The 7,330-nt window shown below is 39.9% G+C and overlaps 1 long non-coding RNA gene across 1 annotated transcript; it reads right to left on the bottom strand.

Moving 5' to 3' along the window:
* Nucleotides 1–993: 993 nt before the first annotated feature.
* Nucleotides 994–6,872, bottom strand: LOC140142725 (uncharacterized). The gene is made up of 3 exons (XR_011857569.1): nucleotides 6,621–6,872; nucleotides 1,963–2,126; nucleotides 994–1,101 (listed from the first exon to the last, which is right to left on the bottom strand). It is a non-coding gene; the product is annotated as an uncharacterized lncRNA (long non-coding RNA).
* Nucleotides 6,873–7,330: the final 458 nt, after the last annotated feature.

The following is a 7,330-nucleotide window of genomic DNA, read 5'->3' as shown; positions in this document are numbered from 1 at the left end:
ACCTCTATTGTATATATTACCGTATTCTATTAACCCTCCTCGTCTTTGCATCTTCTCTAGGTGTTAGGCGGCTTTTATTTGCACAATCGGGCGCTCAAAACACCAGGTTGGTGCTAGCGGGAAACCAAAGATTGCCGACCAAATCCTGACCATGACTTGGCTCGTTGGAATCGTCTATACCCCCCCCCCCACACACACACACACTTGGCGGGCCCAGCTTGGTGAGCTGAAACTCGTTAAAACAAGTTGGACAGAAACAACAAGTTGCATTATCCTTTGTTAAAAGCAGCGTACAGCATTGTTTTGCTGTTTGAAGTAAAATATTAAAATGTTCAACATAGTATTCTAGTATTCATCTTAATACAATGGAAATCGCAGACCTATATTATTATGTCTATATTTTACAAGTGTTCACTAAATAAAAAATACATAGCACGTCTACATATTTCTTATTTCTGTTTTCATCTGATGCAGTCGATCATAGCAATAAACACCCCTCCTTAATAATTCGTCAATAATCAATATCCTCAATACAACACAACCACCACCCACAACCATTATACCATTACCCACCATTTACAACCAAAATCAAATACCAATTTATACCTTTCACTTTCACTTTCATGCGTTCCATTACACCTCGCCTACTCCATTACATATCCTTTAAATTTGATATTCTTCCCTTTGTTGCTGATGAAATTCGTTGAACAAATCAAACCCCTTGCTTTTCCTCACATCACATCCAAGCTCAAATTGGGCGCCCTATTCCTTTTTTTATTTTAGTTGAAAGTAGTATTTTCAGTTCTCGCGAGAGTCGCTTTTTATTTGTGTAAATTGTTTCCAATCAGTTTCACCCCAGGGAATCCAAAAATTGGAATATCGACTAGGAGACCCTTTGATATCACAATTAGGGTAAAAAATGGGAACTGAAGTTCGATTATAATGTTGCAATCTTTCTAATAATTCTCGCACTTTTTCAGGATGTGCCTTCGAATGGATCCGTTTTAATGTTAAACAACCATATGGGTTGGTAGGTGTTAATGGCAGCTGGTTTACGTAAAGTGGATTTTAATTCTGGTGGTATTATCCAATCTCCTTTCTCTGTAAACATGGTAAAGTGAGTAGAAGGAGGAAGAAAAAACAACATGTAATAAAGTCACATCAGATATTGAACATAATTATCATTCTTAAAAATGGTTCTTGGAAATTGAAACCCCAAAATGGTTCTTTCTGGTCCTTCAAGACTCGTTCTTGATTCATCATAGAACCATTTAAAAGGTTCTATATACATAAAGGAGAGTTCAAGAACCTTATTTGTGCACGCATAGGATAAGATTAAACTTGATGAATCCTTCAGTCTTTCTTTACGCACGATATCGGGTTGTGCTGTTGGTAGGTGCCGCAATATGCATATGCTTAGTGTTGATACTATGCATATGCATTTATGCATGGGTTCAAGTACCAAGTCAGTCTTAATGTTTTAGATCCATGTTTCGTATGCTATGTGAAATGTGGTAGATTTGGTCGCCGGATCACTAAAAAAGAAAGTTTTTCTCAGAGGTGGACAAATCTTCTCAAACATAGATATCATGCTTGACAGGTTTGATATTACTGTAAACGTAGTTTGCCATAGTTTTCAGTCGTGACTGTAAAATTGAAAATTTACAAATGTATATAATAAATATCATATTGAAATTTTAATATTATTTTTAAAATTTAAATTTATGACAGGAATGAGTTTACTTTTGTTCTACTTGTCTGATAATTATTACCGCGTCTCTAGCTTACTTCTAAGATGAAAAATAAAATGTTTTATGGAAAAGGTTTTAATACATTTTGCGTTGAGTCCTTTTCTAAGTAAATTCTTTTATTGAATGGCGAGACCATCGGCTCAGTAGGGCCTATTTCTGGGATTCTGTATATAATTTAGAGGGTACAAAGATGAAAGCGAAGACAACTTACTGGACTCATGCGTAATAAGTTTCCAATCCCCAACACGAATAGCAGCATTAGTCGTGGGTGTAAATAACTCTTCACTGTGACTGAAGTGTGCTGGGATTTCTTTCGTTGTAATCATTGGGTCAATGTTGTGTAGAATTTCCATCCGTACACTTGGCTTTTTATCACTGCGTATGAAAAGTTTGGATGTGTTTATACATAATATTATACATGTACACATAGGCCTTTTCGGTTAATATGAATTCAAATGTCCTCTGCTTATCGATTTGCAATCATCATACGAAGTCCCACAGAATCGGTAATACCTCAAAATAATAATTTTGTCGTACCGTAGAGGGGGTGTAGGGCCTGCTTTTGCTGGGAACAAAATCAGAATGGTCATTATCCCGAAAATGGTTAAAGTTAGGGTTTAGTGCATTTTAGGTTAGGATTACAGTTAAAATTAGAGTTATGGTTAGATTTTGGGTTAGGGTTAGCTTATGTGACGCGTCCGGACGTGTTCTGCATGTGTTCAAATACCATCACTAGAACACTATAACGGTTTCAGAACATCTGTAGAGCACACCATGTAGTGTTCTTTAGAACATATCCAGAACATATCTCGCTGATAGTGTTCTACTGATAACACATCCAGAATACATCTCGATCGCTGATAGTGTTCTACTGAGAACACATAATAGAACACATCCAGAACACATATCGCTAATATATAGTGTTCTGCTGAGAACACTGACATACAAACACATGCAGAATGCGTCGGGCAATGAAGTTTGACATGTAGTGTTCTGCGGAACACATCCAGAACATACCTCGCTAAAAGTGTTCTACGGAGAACAAGTACAGAACACATCCAGAACACGTCGGGCTATGAAGTTGAACATGCAGTGTTTTGTAGAACACATCCAGAACACACCTCGCTAATAGTGTTCTACTGAGGACACATACCGAACACATGCAAAACGCGTCGGGCAATGAAGTTGGACATGTAGTGTTCTGTGGAACACATCCAGAACATATATCGCTAAAAGTGTTCTACTGAGAACACAAACAGCACACATCCAGAACGCGTCGGGCAAAGAAGTTGGACATTAATCCAGAACACATCTCGCCAATAAAAATGAGTATTATTCTGAGTACAAACTGAACACATCCATAACACGTCGGACAATGATGCAGCTCGATACGAAGAGTTGTATAAACACATCCAGATCATCTTTTAACCAAAGTGTTCTGCAACAAATTATACCGGACACATCCGGACCGCATCGGAAACTCGTCGCGCCGCAGCTATGTTGTTCTGGTAAGCGATGTATTCCAACCATCGGGTCAAGAATGATTCCCTAACCCTAACCCTAACTCAAACTTTAAATGTCCTTGCCCAAAAACGACTTTACCCACACACATTGTATTTGGTCATCTTTTTGTGAACATAATGTGTCAGTTTTTGAGTAAGAATGTTTAAGTAATACATTCACGCTTTTCAGGAAATTCTAAGTTTTATGTCAGGTCAATTTGCAAATTATGGGTAAAAATGCTCAATTTTGACGTTTTTGGCTCAAAATTAGGGTCGAAACATTGTTAAATCTCATTATTATTGGTTTTGTTTGATAGATAATTTCAATATCTTTCATTAGACACCAAAAATGTGAAAATCGAGGCTGTTGTTAATAAATGGCATGCATAATACGAATTATACTGGAAAACGGGTCAAATTTGAGGTCATTGACGCTCCACCGCTCACAAATAATAATAATAATAATAATACAAAGTACTTTATAGCGCATTACAGCAGAAATGCTCTCAATGCGCTTTACAAACATCTTTAACATCTAAAAAATACAACAAAAAGCATTCAAGGGAAAATATACATGATAACAACAACTTTAAAAACCACAAACATAATTAAAGTGCAAAGTATAATAATTAAGCATGCAAGGCAAAATATACATAGCATGCCCAACAATAGCTTCAACTTTAAAACAACTATAGCAATAAAATACACACGAAGGAGCAACATAAAGGCAAGTAACTATTACAAAATCAGTTTCAACAACATAATATACATAAGGAAACAGTAGATGCCGATGACAAGGAAGCGACAATCAGTCTGTGGTGAACAAATGTGTTTTCAGCGCGGATTTGAACCGGTCAATGGAATTAGAGCCCCGACGGTGTAATGGCAGACTGTTCCAGAGTCTGGGGGCTGCAACCGAAAAAGCCCGATCACCGTAAGTCTTAGTATTGCACTTAGGAACGACAAGAAGGTTTTGCGAGCTTGAGCGAAGATTGATTTTTGGTTGATATGGCACAAGAAGTTCGCGTAAATAGTCCGGGGATGCATTGTTGAGAGCTTTGAAGGTAAGAAGTAAAGTCTTGAAAATGATACGCTTTTTAACCGGTAGCCAGTGGAGGTCATTCAGGATTTGAGTGATGTGATCGCGCTTCCTTGCACCAGTTACCAGCCTTGCAGCAGCGTTCTGGATCTTCTGTAACTTAGTGATGAGCTTGTCAGGTAATCCCAGCAGCAGACTGTTACAATAGTCCAGCCTGGAGGTCACAAAAGCGTGAATGAGTTGTTCAGCGGAGGCACGATCCAGATACTTTCTGATTTGTCCAATGGAGCGAAGAGCGTATGATGCGGACTTGCAAACATTGTTCACGTGTTCACACATTGTCAGATGTTTGTCAAACGTGACACCAAGATTACGAACCGAATCTACCGGGGCGATATGACTTTGCCCTACTTTCACACTCTCAAGGGGAACAGTGCAGGTAAATCGCGAACTAATGTGCAAAACCTCAGTTTTCGCATCATTTAGCTTGAGCTTGTTTGCTAAATTCCACGCTTTGACATCCTGAAGACAATGTTCCAGATTAGAAACAGATTGAGATCTCTGCGAAGGATGGAAGGAGCAGTACAGTTGTGTGTCATCCGCATACGACAAACAGTTAATACCGTGATTTGTTATAACATCTTCTAATGGGGCCGTATACATAATGAATATTGACGGCCCCATAACAGATCCCTGGGGCACACCATATTCTAAACTGTGCCTACGCGATATGTGCGAATCTACAGCCACGGCCTGCTCGCGATCAGATATGTACGACTCGAACCATTTTACAGCACTTCCTGTGATTCCATATCTACTTTGTAAGCGATTAAGCAAAATACCATGGTCTAGAGTGTCAAATGCGGCTGACAGATCTAGCAGCACTAGGATCGCTTCTTTATGACAGTCAAGCGCACACAACAAGTCGTTCTGGGTTCGCAGGAGTGCGGTTTCTGTACTGCAATGTGTTCTGTATGCAGACTGGTGTTTTGCGTAGAGACGGTTATCATTCATGTACTTATGAAGTTGTTCAGCGGCAGCACGTTCTACTACTTTGGACAAGAAAGACAGGTTGGAAATCGGTCTATAGTGCGACAGCACCTCGGGATCAGCGTTCGATTTCTTGATGACAGGAGTGATGTGGGCTCTCTTCATACAATGTGGCACATTCCCATGTTTCAGCGAAAAGTTGATAATCCTTGTTATGGCAGGCAACAGTTCATCAATACAGCGTTTGAGTAGCCAAGTAGGCAATGGGTCCAACGAGCAGGATTTCGGTGACATGTCAAATATCAGTTTTCTGATATCATCTTCAGAGAGCTCATCATATTCATACAACTTTGTGGCGCACATAGCTTCTGGAGATGCCGGAAGACTATCAGAACAAGGAGTGTCCAAATCAGACCTGATCTTTGCGATCTTACTGGTGAAATAACCACCAAAGTCATTAGCAACTGTAACTCGATCACCCGAAGGTAAGACAGCGTTGGTTTTGAAGCCACATATCTTATCAATGGTGCGGAAGAGTTGTTTAGAGTCACAGTTCGCGATCTGAGATCTGTGGTAATCAGTCTTTGCATCTTCCAGCGAATTACCATATAGCTTGCATTGCTCTCTGTAGGTTTGCCTGTCGACTTCGAGTCCTGATTTAAGCCAACGCCGTTCAAATGGGTGATGGATCAAAGGGGTCTTTGGGTGACAGAGCATGGGATCATAAAAAATGGTCTTTGGGTTACAGCGATGCTGAAAAAGGGGGTATTAACGGCCTCCAAACATGCCAAAGTGAGAGTGCCCGCGGGCTTTGTAATTGTACCAGCATGTGCGGGTGTATTTCCAACACGATTTTAGGAGGAATGACTCTCGTTAAACAAAAACAAATACATAAAACTACTATTAGCAAGTTTGTCTAAGGCCATCTCAATTTAAAAGATCGTCTCAAAGCCCCCGCGCGCGTTATGAAAATCGCCCGCTTTTTGCACGTTATTCCCACTGGATTGAGTAAATTTCAGTTTTTGTCCACTGTTTTATTTTTTTTTTCAAATCCACTACACAAAAATATCACGTCTGACATCGTCAAACGTCAACGCGTCAAAATAGCCTAATCCTTAATCTCAATAAAATTCTCCATCTTGACCACAGTGAAAACTCCTTGACAGATGAGAAGCTGATAAATTCTTGTCAAAAAGCTCGTCCCACAGATAAAAAAAAATTAAAAGTAAAAAATATAAAACCTCCTAAATATCGCATTCCGCATTAGGTTTTCAAGTTGGGAAGGGCTTTGAGACGAACTATTAAATTAAGATGGCCTAATCTTATACCACCACATACCGTATAGTCTCCCACATATTGAATCCATCAAGAGGCTTCGTTCCATTTAAGGACCCCCCAGCGAGGCCCTGGACAAATGTAGGAAACCAATCAGTAACATGCATCAGGTCATGACTAACACGTCCCTTTGAATGTGGTGGAATTAATGGGCTGTTTACGAATCCAACACCACGGACTCCGCCTTCCCAGAGTGTTGCTTTCTGTCCACGAAGCGGCCAGTTGTTGCCGACGCTAGCTCCGCCATTATCTGTTGAAAAATGAAATTTACTGACTAAACAGTTTGGAGACAACTAGGGATGTTTTGAAGGGTCTCGTCACAACCCTACATGTATCACCCCTCTATTTCTCTATTTCTCTCTATCCCTATCTCTCTCTAACTCTCCTCCCCCTCTCCCCTCTCTGCCTATATCTCACACCCAAACAAGCCCAATTCTTAAATGTTGATTTCGCGAATCGTATACAACGAATCGTTTACCTGGGCACCTTGGGAGAACAATGCTAGTGCATTGAAAGGTCAACCAAGGTTAAATAAGAATGAAATTAAAAAAAATAGTGTAAAGCTGTGTTTCCAAATATTTCCGAAACAAAGTGTTTGTGGCCCGGGGGCACTCAACTTCAGAAGGGACGGGTAAGTGCCTACCGACGTTGCGAAGTACGTTCTATCGGTACAAATCGTTGTTTTAAGGGGGGTTATTGGGTACAAGATAAAT

This window comes from Amphiura filiformis, chromosome 20 (assembly GCF_039555335.1).
Source record: "Amphiura filiformis chromosome 20, Afil_fr2py, whole genome shotgun sequence".
NCBI lineage: Eukaryota > Metazoa > Echinodermata > Ophiuroidea > Amphilepidida > Amphiuridae > Amphiura > Amphiura filiformis.
The sequence above is the reverse complement of the archived record's forward strand: the minus strand, read 5'-3'. Positions and strand labels throughout refer to the sequence as shown.